Source organism: Protopterus annectens, chromosome 12.part0, assembly GCF_019279795.1.
Source record: "Protopterus annectens isolate FY-2018-M chromosome 12.part0, PAN1.0, whole genome shotgun sequence".
In the NCBI taxonomy this organism is placed as follows: Eukaryota; Metazoa; Chordata; order Ceratodontiformes; family Protopteridae; genus Protopterus; species Protopterus annectens.
In genome coordinates, this window is record NC_056746.1 from 1,350,688,295 (window position 1) to 1,350,707,832 (window position 19,538).

Genomic DNA, 19,538 nt, shown 5'->3' on the forward strand with positions numbered 1-19,538 from the left:
CTATTTTTATCTCTTCACTAATTGAGCTATTTGCATTTAGTTTACCATTGCTGCTATCATAGACTGATTTAATTATGTGCATTATTTTCTTACCTGCATTATGTGTCTTTAAAATGTCCCATAGTGAGTCATATTGCATTTTGTCAAATGCTTTACTTGTCTCCTATTATAATTTTTGCTTCTATTTTTTATTTATGATATCATCTATTATCTCTTTTATCAACCATAATAAGTCTTTTCCCTTTCTACTGAATGATGTTAAATCAAGTAATTTGTCTATTTTATTTGTTAGTCCCTTAGCTCTCATGAATATTTTGTAATCAGTATTATTTAGAACACTTGGTCTCCAGTTTTTTTATATCATCTCTTTATCCCTTTTTCCATATAAATACCATAGTACCTATACATATTTCCTTATCTATCATACCTAATTCTAATCATTCATTTAATATTTCTAAGAATGTAAGTTTCTGCCAATTTCCATATATATATATATATATATATATATATATATATATATATATATATATATATATATATATTTTTCCCCTTTACAATCCCAAAATACTGAAAGCTCGAATTTCAGTACCCTGGGACCGTAAAGGTGAAAATGAAAAATGTCGAAAGCGCATAAGCGTGAATTCGAATATCTCAAATCCGTGCTTATGCAGTGCAGGAACAGGACGGGAAGTGTTTGGCCAGAATGTTTTACAGAAGTGAAGGTAAGTGAGTGTATGTGAGTGTTATTGTAAGTTGTGCGTGTGGGTTAGGATAGGGAGGTGAAAGTATGAGTGTGAGTGTTGGATGTGTTTGTGTGTGTGTGTGTGTGTGTGTGTGTGTGTGTGTGTGTGTGTGTGTGTGTGTGTGTAAGGGAGTGTGGAATGTCTGCATGTGAGTAATGCATTTCTTTACTGTTATTGCAATCTTGGAGTTGGTATATATATATATATATATATATATATATATATATATATATATATATATAAGTAGGGGTGTGTGGAGGGCACAGCCCCCAACATGGGGGGGGGTGCAGGGGGTTGTAGATATAGTGTAGGATTGTGTAGTTTGTGTGTTGTGGGTTGAATAGTGTGTGTATTGTGTGGTGTATGGTTTATGTATGTTTGGGATTGTATTTTTTGTGTTTGTGTGTTTCGGGATTGTGGGCCGTTCGACTTTATAGTTTCGAGATACTGAAATTCGAGCTTTCACTATTTCAAGATTATAAAGGGGAACTATATATATATATATATATATATATATATATATATATATATATGATATTCAATACCATCTACTCCTGTAGCCTTATTCATATTGACTTCTTTTAATATTTAATTTAGTTCTCCATCATTATATATTTTTCCAAAGTTTAATTATATTTTTGACTTAATTTGATGAGATCATATTTTTGACTACTTTTTATTTCTTTCTTAACAAAATATTTTATTATATACTCCTTAGTTATCTCATACATTCCTTGTTGCATTGCTGCTTTGTTTTCTTCTTTAGTTTTCAATTCCCTTATTACCTTTGTATTTTCTTTCATGAGTTTATTTAAATATGGTGCTGTTTCTTCTTTTTTCCCTTGTAGATATCTCTGTTTGTATAACAGGTTATTCATTTTCTTTTGCTTTATTTCATATAATTCCTTTTCCTTTTCATAAAAGTCCTCTTGTCTTGCACTAATTCTTTAAATATAATTTTACTTAATGTTTTATATTCCATTTTTTTCTTTTTTCTCTTATTCTCTAAATCTTTCAAGAAACATTTCTTGTACTTTTCTTTAAAACTTATCCACCAACTTTTCCAGTTATTGTAAAAATTTCTTATATCTATATGATCTTTCCATAATTTATTTATTACTTTCCTATCAACTTGTTTTAATTCTCTTTCATTTGACCTTTTTATTCCTTTACATATTCTTATATTCTTCTTTTTCACATACCTTTAATCATACAGCTATATGATATGAGAATTTTGATTTATCTCTTTCTGTATAAATGTTTAAGATGTCTGACAGAATAAAATAATCAATACCAGTCTTAACCTTGTTTCTTTTGTAAGTCCAGTTTTTATTATATATATATATATATATATATATATATATATATATATATATATATATATATATATATATATATTTATATAGTTTACCACTTCTCGTTATTTCATGTACTATTTTAATATCACTACTTATCTTTTAACTTGTTCTTAGACTGCAATCAAAATCTCCCACCAATCTAATATCCATGTTTACACTGACATAGTCAAGGATTTGTTTAAACATTGTCTCTCTTTGTTTTTTTGTAATGTATGCATATATAACAATCATGCTATATACATTTGTATTCCATCTTATATCTATTATTGTTGTTCATCCTAGATCAACAATAGTGATATACAATATGTTAATATTTTCTTGACATACTATACATATATCTGAACATACATCTTTTCCCATGTTCCAAATGATTGGTCGTCCCCATAATTTTTCTGTTTGTAGTCTTTCTTCCTCTGTCAGTAATCTTATATCTTCTGATTTAATAATATGTGCATCTAACACAGCACCCCGTTCTAAGACACTCAGTCTTCTTTTAATGTTTTTCATACTGTTAATATTCAAAGCTAAGATTTTCAGCTTTAGAATGAAATTGTTTTAACATTTTTTATCCCTTTTATTTCTTTAGTTATTACACTTTTACATTTTCTTTCCCTTTCTCTTATTCTTTTCCTATTGAATTATTTTTTCCTCTTACTACCTGACAATTTGTATAATCCTTCTCTCTTGTATCATTTGATTTTGCTTCTTTTTCTTTCTCCCCCACTTTTGTATCTATTATATCTTTATTTGCTTTTAAGTGACTTTCTTTTTCTTGTTTATTGTTAGTGTCTGTAACTTGTACTAATTAGTGTGTTTCTACTTTTTTCTATAAACTGTATGTCTTCATCACATTCTAACCAAACATGCCATGTTTTGCCCCATTTCTTGCATTTCAAATCACATTTCTTTGCTTCATGACCTATTTTACCACATATGAAACATTTTCTTGTATCACATTTACTTATTAAATGACTATCTTTACCATGGGAAAAAAAACAAGTTTTGGGCTGACCCCTGTATTTTGCATAACCTCTTTTAGAACATACATTAATTATACTTGGAATGTGCATAATATTATCATTTTGCATATTTAATATAACCCCACATTCCCATCCACCAGTCCTCAAGCCTCTTATATCATATATTTTCGTTGTATCTAAAACATCTTTACACAATGTTAATAACTGTTCTTTTAAGTTCTTTGTCTGTATTACATAGTCTGACCATGGATTATTATTCTTTTTTTTACATATCTTACTGAGAAATCTTCCATGGCTTGTTCAGTTTCACAGATTATATCACAACATGTCTTTCTATTAATAAGAATAAATGCTCTTACCTCTGTGGGTGAGACACCCAATGGTGCAATCACAGAGTCTCACATTTCATATCTTTCCAATCATTTTTCTTTCTTGTTGTTTATGCTTACTGTATATTTTTCTTTGTTTCCTTCTGTTCCTCAATTGTTTTCTCTCCTTCTTTTACCTTCTGTGATTATGAGTCCTTCCCTTTTATTTCTTCCACTGTCTCCTCTTCTTGTATTTTCTCCATTATTTCTCCCAAGGACACCGCTATCTCAATTTAAAATTCACTCTGATTTATAAGGTCCTTGAGATAATCATCCAGTCACTCTCTGGACTGGAGGGTTTTAATATTACACTCCTGCTGGCTCTCTGCATCTCCCTCAGTTTTCTTTGAAAAATTACCTCTGAATCCAATCCTTCTGCTTGTCCATTCTCCCTTTCATTTTATCGCCTCGCTTTCTCCTTCTTCTCTGGTATTAACAAGCTATCTACATTACTTACTATTCTTTCTGCTATCTTGACATTCAAAAATTTATTTTCCTTCTCATCTCGTTTCTTACTTGTTGCCATGTTTCCTCTTGTTTCTCTGGGTTGCCTTAGCACCTAGACCAGAAAAGGAAGACAGATGTGCCACACACTAAAGCGTCCCCCTATGCAGAAGAGTAGTTTTTTATTGATATATACATTACATATTATTTACATATTTACATTATTTATATCTATTTACAAATCTCCATACATTGTAAACTTCAATTCCCCCACTCCCTTATCCACAACCAAAACATTATTTTTCCAAAATATTTGTCAAAGTCCATTTTCCATTGTATTTAATTTCATTTAGTCTCTCATACCATATAGTCCATGAAGCATAAAATATTACTCTGTCCATTTTCTTCACGTCTTCCTGTTTACATGCACCATAATAACCAAATTATATTATGTCCATATTTATTTGTTCAAATTTTAATAAACTTTGCACCCTATCTTTACATATTTCTTTCCACAAATTGTTAACCCTTTCACATTTCAAAACACATGCTCGGTAGTCTCAAACTCTCCACATTTATTACATATTGTATCTTGCTTTTTTTTGTATAGCATATTTGCCTTAACCAGCAATTTTCTAATAGACAATCTCCATGAAAAATCATTACATTCTTTAATCTTTTTATATGTATTATATCTCATCATTATGGCTTTTTTCTTATCTATTTCTAAATCTTTCAATGGATCAATACAATAAAATACTTTCATAATACTTAAGTACTACTCCTTTCTATTTTTCTCACATATATTCTCTTTTATTTTACATAACAAAATTTAGTTTTGGTAATCTTTCATTTCTTCATTCACAATGCTTTTACTTCATTTTTAACTTCCATTCCATCCCATAATTCTTTGTATTTATAATATAGTATCATTTCTGTAAAGTTTTTATTTTCCTTCCTAATTCCTTTTAATACCTTATATAAAATTAAAGATGCTGCATGTACTATTGGGCTTATTAAATCCAAACCTCCTTGCTCTTCTTTCATATACAGAATCCCTCTTTTGGCTGGATTCAATCTAGAGCCCCATATAAAAGAGAATATCATCATCATTAATTCCCTTTCATACTTAATAGGAATTATATAGATGTCAGCAACATAAATAATTTCTCCTATTACCATGGTGTTCAACAAGTGTGCTTTTTTCTATAAGAAAATCTATGTGATTTCCAAAAATTAGTCTTATCCTTTACTTTTTTGAGTAAATTATCCCATTGTCATTGTCTGTATTCATTCCTTCCAAATGTTATTCCTAATATATCTATATATCTTTCATTGAACTCAACACCTCCTATCATACCTTCAAAACCAAATCCTTTACTTTTCTCTTTATTTCTATTTAAACCATTTTTTTTAATTTATACTTAATTTTTCATTTACTTTTTCCATACATACTTTATTTTTAACAATGAATACAATATAATCTGCATAATTATACATTATTGGCAGTTGTACTTCCTTCATCATTCTGTATCCACCACTACTTGATATTTTATTAATTTCCTTCACTATTACATTCATAACTTATGAGAACATTACACTACTAACTGAGCAGCCCTGCTTTATTCCACATTCTATTTTTATTTCTTCCCCAATCCAGCCATTTGCATTTAGTCTCACATAGTTCATTTCCTAAACAGATTTTATTATTTTTTTTACTTACATTATATGCCTGCAAAACTCCCCATAATGATTTATACTGAATATTATCATAAGCTTTATTTATATCCCCTATCATAGCCTTTGCTTCTACATTCTGTTTATATCATCAATTATTTCTCTTATTATCCATAATAACTCTTGACTTCCTTTTCCTTTTCTTCAAAATGCATTTTGGTCATATATTCTATCCATTTATTTATGTAACCTTTTTGTTATTATTCTCATAAAAATGTTATAATCTGTATTATTCAATGTTATAGGTCTCCAATTTTTTATCTCCTCTTTATTTTCTTTTCTAAATATCAAAGTTATAACTCCTGTACATATCTATTTCTCTTTAATTCCAGTTTCTAACCATTCATTCATAAGTTCTATAAAAAATATTTTTTGCCATACTTTCATTTCTTTATACATACCATATTTAATTTTATCCAGTCCTGTTGCAGAATTCATGTTAATATATTTTAGAATTTCATTCAATTCTTTCATGTTTATTTTTTTGTTCTAAATACTCATTATCTTCCTTATTTAATTTTTCACCTTTATAAATTTGTTTTATGTTTTCTTCTCTCTTTACAAATAATTCCAATACATATTCTTTAATTATTTTATATATTCCTTCTTGCTGTCTTATTTGCTTGCCTGCCTTGTTTTTTAATTCTCTTATTATTTTTCCTTCTTTTATTATTTTACTCTAATATGGTGCTACCTCTTCTTTCTTAGGTTCATATGTTAGTACTAGGCTAACTTCCCTTATGGGCTATTTTAAGCCTAGTCCATTACCCAGAGCGAGAATCAAACCCTGCACTTTGTGTGTATAAGGTAAACACCTTAACCATTACACCAATCTCCCATCCCTTTCCTTGTAAACAATATTTTGCTTAAACAAGTTGTTAATTTTAATTTGATTCATTTTATATATTTCTTTTTTTCATAAAAGGTACTTTTGTTCTCTAATAAGTCTCTAAATGTTTCTTGACTTAATATCTTATATCTTTCTTTTTCTTTTCTTCTTTTCTTCCTTATCCATTCTAAAAATACTTTTTTATATTTTTCTTTAAAATTAAACCATCAAACAGTCCAATTCTCATAAAACTCCCTCATAGTTGTATGATTTTTCCATAATTCCACAAGTTGTTTTTCTCTTCTAAATCAAATTAATTTTCATTATTCTCTTTATTTCTTTTCCTATTTTATATATTCTTCAATTTCCTGTACTTTTACCCATATTGCCACATGATCTGAAAATCCAGCATACTTAATTCCTTTTTTATAACTTCTAAACTATCAGATATTAAAAAATATTCAATTTCTGTTCTAATTTCATTCCTTTTATAGGTCCAGTGGTTATTGTCCCATACACTTAACTTTCCACTTCCCATAATTTCTTTAGCCATTTTAACATCACAATTACTCTTATTTTCCTTAAATTACAATGAAATTCACTCACCATTATAATGTCCATATTTACACAAACATATTCAATAATATTTTTAAACATTATTTCTTTCTTTTTTGTTATATATGCATATAAAGCTTTAATTTTATGCACATATTTTCCATCTCACGTCTATTGCCGTAGTTCAGCCGAGTTCCACTATGGTTGCATCTAATATTTTAATGCTTTCTTGACATAATATACATATGTCCGAGCATGTTTCTTTCCCCATGTTCCAAACTACCGCACCATTCCAAAGTTTTTCAGTTTCGGTTCTTTCATCCTCTGTTAATAATCTGATATCTTCTAAAACAATAATATGTGCATCTCCTGCAACACACCATTGTAATATACCTATTTCTCCCTTTAAGATTCTTCATGCTGTTCACATTTAAAGCTAATATTTTCAGCTTTTAAGAACAGTCAGTATAATAAAATGTTTATCTCTTTCCTTTCTTATTTTCTCTAAGCGTTATGTTTTTGAATTTTCTTTTCCTTTCTTTAACACTTTTCCCTATCAAATTAATTTTATTTCTTACTGTGCACCAGTCAGCTTCTTCCTCACTTGTCTCCTCTGTTTCTTTTTCTTTGTTACTTTCTTTACCTTCATGTATGACCTCTTTATCAGTCACATCTGTTTGTACCTTTTCTTGTATAACACATTCTACTGGTTTAGTATCATATTTGTGAATGTCATTTAGATGAACGCAACGATTTCCGACAAATATTGTCGGAAATCAAAACACTGAGCAAACGAAATATCGAACGGAGCATTTCAGCAATGTCAAATATCAACTTTGCTGAAATGCTCACATCTGTCCACAACTAACAATAACATTTGCAGGGGGGCAAGCCCCCCTACAACCCCCCAATTATATATACAACCTCTGAGATTGCACTACAGTGAGGATAAGGGTACATTTCCCGATCCCCACTATAGTGCAATCTGCACCGCAATGTTGAAGCTGACAATAGTGGCTGTTCACTCATGTCAGCTTCGACATTGTGGTGATCGAACTCTCAGTTTGAGAAAATGATTTTCACACATATTCGATCGTCTAAATGACGATCGAATATGTGATAGTAAACCCGTTCTACTATCTCTTTATCCTGTATGACTTCATTTTTAGTTTCATTTTCATTTTCTTGCACATTCATTTCACATTCTAGCCACAAATGACCAGTATTGCCACATTTTTTGCACTTTAAATCACATTTTTTTGCATTATGCCCTGTTTTACCACATAAATAACATCTTTTTTTATCACATTTATTGATTAAATGATAACTTTTCGACAAAAATAACAAGTTTTTCGTTGATCCCTGAATATCACAAACCCCTATTACCATGAACATTAATACTACTAGGTACGTGCATAACATTATCGTTTTCCATTTTCAGTATTACTCCACAATCCCATACCCCAGTCCATAGTCCTCTTTCATCATATACTTTTGTAGTGTCCATTACTTCTTTACATATAGTTAACAAATGTTCTTTCAGTTCTTTTGCTTCAACTTCAGTTCTAAACTGGATCATTATTCTTATTTTGTTTGTCTGTAGAAAGCTTGCATGACATATTCTGACTATGGATAAATATTTTTCTTTTGTTCATATGCACCCAAAAAAATTCCATGGCCTGCCCAGTCTCAAATATCAAGTCACAAAAAGGTCTCTTTTTAAATTAAAATGAATGTTCTTAGCTCTTTTGCTTTGACACCCAGAGGTGATATGACAGAGTCCCAAACCTCATACCTGTCCAAACATTCTTTTTTACTGCTCACACGTATTGTATACTTCTTTTTTGTTACTTTTATTTCTTCTTTGCTCCTTTTCACACACTTTGTACATAAGTTTTTGTCTCTGGAACTTTCTCTGGCACAGTGTCTTCTTCTCCTTTTTCTTCTTCTATTTTCTCCATGATGTCACTCCATGAAATTGCTGCTCCACTTTCTGGTTTACTTTGGTTTGCTATTTCTTCCAAATAATCATCCCGCAACCCTCCCAATTGGAGGGCTGTAATTATGCATTTCTCAGAGGTAACTGTCTCTCCTTAAAACAATCTCATCTGAAGGTTTTCCTCTGAATCCATCTCTGTTACAGCTACAGTCTCATTTTCTTACAGTATCACTGTTTGTTTCTTTACCCACAGCATCAGATAAAACTTCTGGTAGTGATTCTACAATCTCAACTACATTTTCATCAAACTTCACTTAATTTTCAGCCAAAGCTGGATCAGCCATATTTTCTTCCTGTTCCTCCTGGCTACCTCTGTGCCTGGACAGGAAACAAGAAGTCAGGATGTGTAAGACACAAACCGTTCCCCTGACTACAAAGAGTAGGGGAAGTTCCCTGATGTCTTGGCCAAATTTCCCATTGCAGTATAAATACACCCTTGGGTCTCCCTTGAAAAGATGCTACTAACCAAGTGGGGCTAACCTGGTCAACAAAGAATGAATAAATAAAATATAACAAATATTGGTTTAAATGGTTTGTTCGTTTATGTGGACCTACAACTGTGTGGCATCCACCCATTGATGGGTGCTGAGAACAAACTATTATCATTTCAGCACATAAAGGCTGGCTTATTTTAAGGGTTAATAGTAAAGTCTCCTCTTGTTTTGTTAGTTTTGATTTATAGCAATGTATCATATAGACTGAAAAGGAGGATCTATGCTGGGTCGACACCATTTACCCCTCAGTTCTGAACAGTATCATGCAACTGTGTGTGTGTGTGTGTGTGTGTGTGTGTGTGTGTGTGTGTGTGTGTGTGTGTGTGTGTGTGTGTGTGTGTGTGTGTGTGTGTGTGTGTGTGTGTGTGTGTGTGTGTGTGTGTGTGTGTGTGTGTGTTTGGATAATGATCTAGCTATCTTTTGATTACAGTGTAAGATTCCATTAAAGTCATTGGGTTCATTTTGAGTTGGGTGAAGTCCTGGGGTGTAAATGATAATAACTAACTTAAAGCTGTACAGTGTATAACTCACTTGTTTATGGCAGGGACTGGCTATTATCCAAGGCAGAAGTGCACATTTACTAAATACCATTAATGCCTGTTGACCTTTGTATTCTAATTGCTACTAGTGGTAGAAGTCAAAGCCCATAATGCTGGTTTTGTTGCACACAAATTTTACTGGCAACACTTGCGTTAATGGCAGTGGTGCCCTAGTTAGAACCTGTTGCCCTTGTTTGTCAAATATTAAATTGGTGGAAACAGGTGGGATTATCCACCTCTTCATTGCATATTAATTGGTAGGTGGTGGTTGGATTTTGTAAATTGGATGTATAAAGCTTGTAGAACAGTTTTAGTTGGCAAAAAGTGTGTATACTCTTGCAACTACAAAACAAATATAAAGTAGTATATTTTATACAGCTGATATTAGTTTGCAAACAGGCACAATGAGAGCTCTGTGGAGTACAGAATGATGTCACTGTCAGAGATGACTGAGGAACACAAAACCAAGTAAATTTATTTTGCTGTAATGTCCAAGGATGACATTATAGCAACCTTGTGTGCAGTTGGAATGACGTCCAGTGAAACTAGGGACCTGGAGACAGCCAGGTAATGGTTGTTCGTATATTGCATACAGCAAAGTAACCCAGTCTGCATCTGGTGATCTCAGAATGCAGTTGGAATTAAAAGGACTAGAGCCAGAGATAGAATGCCTGGAGGCTGAGGCTACTGACTGAATGAAGCAGTTTGCCCTGTAAAGGAGTATAGAAAGAGGCTGAGAGCAGAGACTTGTAGAAGGGGAATAAAGGGAAAGGAAGTGAGAAGAACGAAAGAAAGAAAGAAAGACAGAAAGAAAGAAAGAAAGAAAGAAAGAAAGAAAGAAAGAAAGAAAGAAAGAAACAGTTCCAGTATTTGAGGAAGATGCTGTCTCTTTATAAAAGATGTGGGATAATGAAAGGGAAAGCCAAATCTTAGATGTCAGGATCAGTCTGAAACTGTTTCTTCAGAAGAAAGTGGGGGGTGATTGCAACAGTTTTATTCATGCATTTGAAAGGGAGTGTTATTAACATTAAACTGACTGAGGACACTAAGTGGAGCTTTTATCTCGTCTGCTTACAGGAAAGGCAATGCATCGCACATTCAATTTGTCAGATGTGGATTATTTGAATTATTATTTGAATGCTTTAAAGTGACTCCCAAACAGTTCATATAGGAAAAACTCAAGACAGTATAGAAATAAAGCTGATGACTGTCTGAGTGATTATATTGCAGAAATGAGCATTTACTTACATAGATGGTTATGCTGAGGTCAGCTCTCTAGCTTTGAAAAGGTAGGAGACCTTATGATCATGGAAGAAGCACTCACTACTTTTCCTGAGGATATGAGATGTTAGTTAGCAGACTGAGAGTATTTCAGTGCTCAGGAAATGGGGAAAAAAGAGAGGCCATTATCTAGACAGTGGGATGCAACTGTATCAGAAGAGGGTACCTAGCACAAATTATGTCTAGAAGAGAACCCATTAAGATGTCTAAACCTTCACCGTTGGTTGTATAGGCAAGGAGGAAAACACTGCACTAAATATGTGACAAAGACAGAGTAAAATAAATTCTTTACAACAATATGTAACGTGGAAAAACACTGTATTAAATATGTGACAAAGACAGAGTAAAATATATTCTTTACAACAATATGCAACATGGAAAACCCTACTAAATATGTGACAAAGACAGAGTAAAATATATTAAAAAAACAGCAATATGTAACATGGAAAACACTGTACTAAATATGCAACAAATTCAGAGAAAAATATATTCTTTACAATAATATGTAACATGGAAAACTGCACTAAGTATGTGATAAAAGAGAGTAAAATATATTCTTTACAACAATATGTAACATGAAAAACACTGTACGAAATATGTGACAAAGACAGAGTAAAATACATTCTTTACAACAATATGTAACATGGAAAAACTGTACTAAATATGTGACAAAGACAGAGTAAAATATATTCTTCACAACAATATGTAACATGGAAAACATTGCACTAAATACGTGGCAAAGACAGAGTAAATATATTTTTTACAACAATATGTAACATGGAAAACATTGTACTAAAAATATGACAAAGACAGAGTAAAATATATTCTTTACAACAATATGTAACATGGAAACACTGTACTAAATATGTGACAAAGTCAGAGTAAAATATATTCTTTACAACAATATAACATGGAAAACACTGTACTAAATATGTGACAAAGACAGAGTAAATATATTTTTTACAACAATATGTAACATGGAAAACACTGTACTAAAAATATGACAAAGACAGAGTAAAATATATTCTTTACAACAATATGTAACATGGAAAACACTGTACTAAATATGTGACAAAGTCAGAGTAAAATATATTCTTTACAACAATATAACATGGAAAACACTGTACTAAATATGTGACAAAGACAGATTAAAATATATTCTTTACAACAATATGTAATATGTGACAAAGTCAGAGTAAAATATATTCTTTACAACAATATAACATGGAAAACACTGTACTAAATATGTGACAAAGACAGAGTAAAATATATTCTTTACAACAATATGTAACATGGAAAACACTGTACTAAATATGTGACAAAGACAGCGTAAAATATATTCTTTACAACAATAAGTAACATGGAAAATACTGCACTAAATATGTGACAAAGACAGAGTAAAATATATTCTTTACAACAATATGTAACATGGAAACACTGTACTAAGTATGTGACAAAGAGTAAAATATATTCTTTACAACAATATGTAACGTGGAAAACACTGTACTAAATATGTGACAAAGAGAGTAAAATATATTCTTTACAACAATATGTAACATGGAAAACACTGTACTAAATATGTGACAAGGACAGAGTAAAATCTATTCTTTACAACAATATGTAACATGGAAAACACTGTACTAAATATGTGACAAAGACAGAGTAAAATATATTCTTTACAACAATATGTAACATGGAAAACACTGTACTAAATATGTGACAAAGACAGCGTAAAATATATTCTTTACAACAATAAGTAACATGGAAAATACTACACTAAATATGTGACAAAGACAGAGTAAAATATATTCTTTACAACAATATGTAACATGGAAACACTGTACTAAGTATGTGACAAAGAGTAAAATATATTCTTTACAACAATATGTAATGTGGAAAACACTGTACTAAATATGTGACAAAGACAGAGTAAAATATATTCTTTACAACAATATGTAACATGGAAAACACTGTACTAAATATGTGACAAGGACAGAGTAAAATCTATTCTTTACAACAATATGTAACATGGAAAACACTGTACTAAATATGTGACAAAGAGAGTAAAATATATTCTTTACAACAGTATGTAATATGTGACAAAGTCAGAGTAAAATATATTCTTTACAACAATATAACATGGAAAACACTGTACTAAATATGTGACAAAGACAGAGTAAATATATATTTTTTACAACAATATATAATATATGTAATACTCACAAGCACTACAAGAAATGTCTGACTCTAAGGGGAAAGATTGCACTTTTGTCAGGATGACCTCATCAGTGTGTTTCAGAAAGGATGTTTCTATAAAATTAGGGATAAGAGACCTGCAAGAACATTTAAATCTTTATTCTCAGGGGAAATGGATATGCACACGCAGTCCCTCTCTCTCTCTCTTTCTCTCTCTCAGACACACACACACACACACACACACACACACACACACACACACACACACACACGTCTTCCAAAGATACCTCTCAACCTCTTAGTACAAAATATCTGGGCAAAGACAAAAATAATGGGGGACAAAGCCCCCAAAATAGGGACACATTTTAAATATTGCTCTCATGAACTTAGAAAGTTGCTAGAATAAAAGGTATTGTGTTATGATGCATTGTTTGAAGGCTATGACATCTGAAACTCAAATGCTTGTCATTATTTAGTAAATTCAGTCCTTGCAGATTTGCAACAAAAATCCAGAAAACAACAAATTTTATGAGGACTCGACCAAAAATGTGATTAAAAAATCTGGATATTCTGGAAGGTTGAGAGGTATGCTTTCATGGCAGGTATTGAACCCTCAGTCTATCTGGCATGCACATACCAGATAGCACTGCAGTAGTTGCAAGCACCACAGGAGAAGTCAAGTTTGTGTGGGAGAGATTGCACTTTTGTCAGGATGACCTCATCAGTATATGTCAGAGAGGATGTTACTATAAAATTAGGGATAAGGGAGCTGTGAGAACATTTAAATTTATTATTCTTAGGGGAAGTGGACACACACACACACACACACACACACACACACACACACACACACACACACACACACACACACACACACACACACACACACCTTCCTTTTTGGTTATTGAACCTTCTATCTACCTTACGTATACAATGTAGAGATCAGTTTACTAGTTGCAGGTACCACAGGGGAAGACACATACTGTCTGTGAAATCGGATATTGGAAAATTTGTAAAAAATCAGTGCTTGGAAGAGATAGTGCTGTACATCCCAGGTTGTATAACAAATGCATATGTATGTACAGGACATTGTAACAAAGTAACATCAGTATGATTGTCACATATAATGACATACGTTTATAATGCAGTATAGAAACTGTCCTTACTGTACATTGTGCTACTGCAAAGGAGACTGACATGTTCCAATTAAAGGTATGATATTTTTTAGTTTATTTATTTAGTATTTATTTATTTATTTATTTATATATATATTTGTTGACCGGGAGTGTCCAACTGGACGTAGGTCCATTTTCAGCAGAGACCTGGGGAGAAAAGCTCCACAGTTAAAATAAACAGACAGTAGTTACATTGGATTACATAGCGATTAACAATTTACAAAGCAATTATAACATATTTACAGATGAAGAACATAGTACATCAGTAGACAACTAGAATCTTTATTTGTAAAGTACATAACAGACATTAACAAATGTTGCAAGAAGAAATTTCCTGCTGTATAATAAGCACTGGCTTATGAGTATCTGAGCTTGCTATAATCAAAGTAGTTAGTGGAGTGGAAAGAAAGGTAGTGGTTGGATGGGGTGGGTGATATTAGAGTGGGATTTGTAATGGCATAGCCAGCATGTTTTTAGGTGCGCTTTTAGTAAAGTTTTGAAGTGGGTGCATGATGGTATGGAGGTAATTGTGGGTGGGATGGAGTTCCATAAATTGGGTATGGTGCAAGAGAATAGTCCTTCACCGGCAGAGTTATTGGCTTTAGTGATCTGCAAGTGATTTTTGTTGCTGGATCTTAGTGCTCTGGTGGTGCGATAGGGTTGGAGTAGATTCTGGAGGGATGGGACATTTAGTGGATGGTTTACTAGTTTGTGGGCGAGTGAGAGTTGATACCATTGAAGGAGGTGAGGGAGTTCAAGCCAGCCCAGTTTAGCAAGTGAGAGACAGTGGTGACTATGGTAGGATGCCCTGTGGCAATTTGGCGATTTTGTTATAGCAGGTCTCTAGCTTGTTTAGATCGCATTGCCTTAGGTTGGTATATATTGGAGAGGCATAAAGTAGGGTGGAGATAAGGTGGGAATTTGCTATTGAAATCTTTGCTGCTTTGGTGAGAAGTTGCTTATTTCTGTATAGCGCTCCTAGTTTTTGTGGACTTTTTTTATGGTCATGGATATGTGAATGCCACATTTTAGTTTATTGTCTATTTCCACTCCTAGCAATTTGGTGTGTTCAGTTGGGTATATAGTGGTGTTGTCTTTTGCTATGATGTTAAAGTGAGAGTTGTTTTGAGTATGTTTGGGTTGGAGTATGGTTAGTTCAGTTTTGCTTGGGTTGAGTATTAATTGGGCGTTGGATAACCAAGTTTCAACAGAGGAAAAGGCTTCCTGTGTGACTTTTTGCAGTTTGGGTAGGGACTGGGCTGAGCAGATGATGTCTGAGTCATCTGCATATTGTATGAATGTGCCATGTTTGGTAGCAGAGGCTAGATTATTGGTGAAAACAGAGAAGAGTAGGGGTCCAAGGATGGATCCTTGGGGAACCCCTATGGAGACAGGTAGTTGGGGAGATATGTCATTCTGCCATACAATGGATTGTTGGTGGTCAGACAGGTAACTCTGAAACCAGTCGGTGACTGATTATGAGAAAGATAGGTTATTGAGGACAGAGATAAGTTGTTTGTGTGGGACCATGTCAAATGCTTTAGATAGGGCTAGGAAAGTAGCAGAGGAGAGATAGCCATAGTTTTTATGCTGAAAGATAGTGTTAGTAAAGTTGAGTAAGGCAGTGGTGGTGCTATGGTTTGGTCAGAAACCATGCTGAGTATTGGAAAGGAGGTTGTTAGTAAGGAGGTAGTCTGAGACCTGAGAGTGTATGCATCTCTCTAGTATTTTGGAGAGTGGAGAGAGAATAGCTATGGGGTGGTAATTGGTTAGTTCCGTGGAGGGTCCGCCTTTGTGGAGAGGAATTATATGTGATACTTTCCACAGTGTGGGAATGTAACTTTCTGACAGAGATCGGTTAATCAAGATGGATACTGGGTAGGCCAGAGCATCAGCTACGATTTGTAGGTATTCACTTGGGAGGTTATCTGCTGTTAATCTGGTGGGCTTAAGTTTAGTTAAGAGGATTTTATGTTGGAGGTAGGTACAGGAGAAAAAGAGAAGGCAGTGGGGAGATTACTAGTTGAAGGTGTGGGTTGGAGGGGAGGTGGTTGTGTTGTTAAGCTAGTGATAGTATGGTTTGTGTGAAGTGTGTGTTGAATGAGGTAGCAATATTTTCTGAGGAGTGAGGGATGTTAGGAGGAGGGGTACTGACTTTACCTGAGTGGAGGATGGAGTTTATGGAGGACCAGAATTGTTTGGGGCTGTGTTGGGAGGAGTCTAGGGCAGACTGGTAGTATTGGAATTTGTCCTGTTTTATTAGCATTTTGACTCTATTGTGTAGTTCTAGGAATTTCTGTCTAGTTGAGGGGGTTTTGATTTTGCGCCAGTGCTCCCAGGCTTTATCCCTGTTTTTCATATCTGACTTAGTGATTTTCTGTAGCCATGGGGAGGGTTGTGCTTTGATTCTGGAAAGTCTTATGGGGGCATGGTAATTAAGGATGCTCAGGAAGGTAGTATTAAAAGATTCAACTGCGTCATCAAGACTGAGGTACTTTAGAGAATGCCAGTTACATTCTTTGAGGGATGAGATGAATGTGAGTGTGTTAAAATTTAGTTTTTTACGTATTTGACGGTAGATGACAGGTTTAGCTTGGTATAGGTATTTTTTGAGTAGGAATGTTGGGGAGTGATCACTGAGGCTATCTGATAAGCAGCCTGTTATATATGACTGGGGGCTCTTACTGACTAGTATCCAGTCCAGGGAAGTGTGCTTGCTGGAGGTTTTATTTATCCTGGTTGGCGACTGGCCTAGTTTGGTGAAGCCATGAAGGTTTACATGATGGGTTGGATGGTTGCCAGAACAGGATCGCCAGTCAATTTTGAAATCACCTAAAATTATAGTTTCTTGGGGGGGATGGTGGGTAGACCAGCTGAGGAGGTTTTCTAGTGGAGGGATGTTTTGGCCAGGTGGGAAGTAGCATCCAATTATGTTGATGGTTTTATTTTGGTTTATTTTGAGGTTGGTATACATTATTTCTTCATTGCCTATTTGTGGAGCTGATGATTTTAAGATCTGGATGTTTAGATGCTGTTTAAATATTATAGCTACACCGCCTCCTTTCTTGTTTAGCCAGTCTACTCTTAGTATGCCATAACCTGTAGGGAGTATTTGCTCACTGGTAATGTGAGGTTTTAGCCAGGTTTCTGTCAGGATGACTAGATCTGGGGAGTACAAGTCTATGGTGGCATGGAGTTCATGGACTTTGTTGGATATACTTCTAATATTTAGGCTTAGTAGAAGGAAGTTATTTGGCTTTCTATTTGCTGTAATATGGGAGAAGTTGTGGTTTCTAGTGTGATTATGAGGATTGGGGTTGGAGATGGTAGGGCCAGGGTTGGGGTGGATATCTCCACTTAGGGCTAGTTTAGATATGCATGAGGTTATTAGTTTTCTCAGTTTTTGAATGTGTTTGTTTATAAGGGAAACTTTATGATTGCACTCTTTGGGTAATAGGTATGGTGGGAGGATTACTGTGTTAAGTTGTAGGGATGCTTTATGTTTGAGTAATATAGTTGGTAGAATATGTGGGTGGTGCATAGGGATGTTTCTTGAGTTGGATGGAGGGGAGCTGAGTGAGGGTGAGACATGAGTGGTGGTGTGAGTGGTAGTAGTGGTTGAGTGGGGGAATTATGGAGCTTTGGTAGGATGTAAGATATGCAAGGAGAGTGTATGCAGTGAGCATAGGTAAGGTATGCTTGTACATGTTAGTTGAGGAGGTGTGATAGTAGTGGGAAGATGGAGGAGGTAGTGTTGGGTTAGCGCTATGGTTGGCTACTGGAAAGATGGAAGGGGTTTGTGAGTGCAGTAAAGGTGGGACCACTGGGGACAGGAGGGAATAGGGGGCAGGGTGGGGAGTGAAGTGGGTAGAGACCCTGTTAGTTGCTCTTATGAGGGGGCTGGAAACAATCAGGTAACAGAGTTAACTGATAAATGAACATATGATATCCACAATAACTGTTGTACATCACTGGATTATCAATCAATGGGCTTTGAAAAAGAAGAAATCTGATGAAGATATGGGCTTTGAAAAATTCCTGTGACATCATGTTGGATGATTTCACACTTGTATTGTCTCATACTTGCACTATGTACTTTGGCCAGACAAATATGGAAGTCATACACAGGAGAGTGCAGAATAACACTGATGGATGCGTTGAGAATAGATTAATGATGCTGGTAACACTGTGCAACTGCAAACTCTGTAGAGCAGACACATTATTTCTCAAAAATTAATTAGGTGAGTTAACATCATTCCAAACTCATGATCATCTCTGGGCAACAGTAATACAGATATGCAAATGTAGTGCAACAGAAAAGTAGGATTATTTGATCTCCTTTTTTTTCTTGTACCGTTAAGCACAGCACTGCTTAGCTGATTTGTGATAATGTTAGCAAAGTGTTAGTGTGTGTTTAATCATACCTTGAAGTGCTGAATTTTCAATAGTAGTTAGCAGTAATCTATGTTGCTTTGTGCTGAATTCTACGCAAAGACCTTTACAAGACATTTATAAAAGGTAGCAGGCAGTTTAGTGTAGCAGCAGGATAATAAAGTACTAAGTAAAGGAGGGGTTTACCCAATACATATACAGAAACAGTAGTCAGACACAACATCATTAAACGTGTTGTCATCTGTATGTAGCTGAACATTTTCAGCATGTCAGTGAGTAATTTACACCTGGAGTGTTAATCTTAGCTCAGTATGTAGAAATTCACATTTGTGAAAGTTAAGACTTGACAAGAGATTTCAAAGAAAGATGAATGTGTGTTGTTGTTGTTGTCTTTCGGCTTTTCCCGGTTAAGGGTCGCCACAGCAGAACTCCGGTCCGCTAATGATTG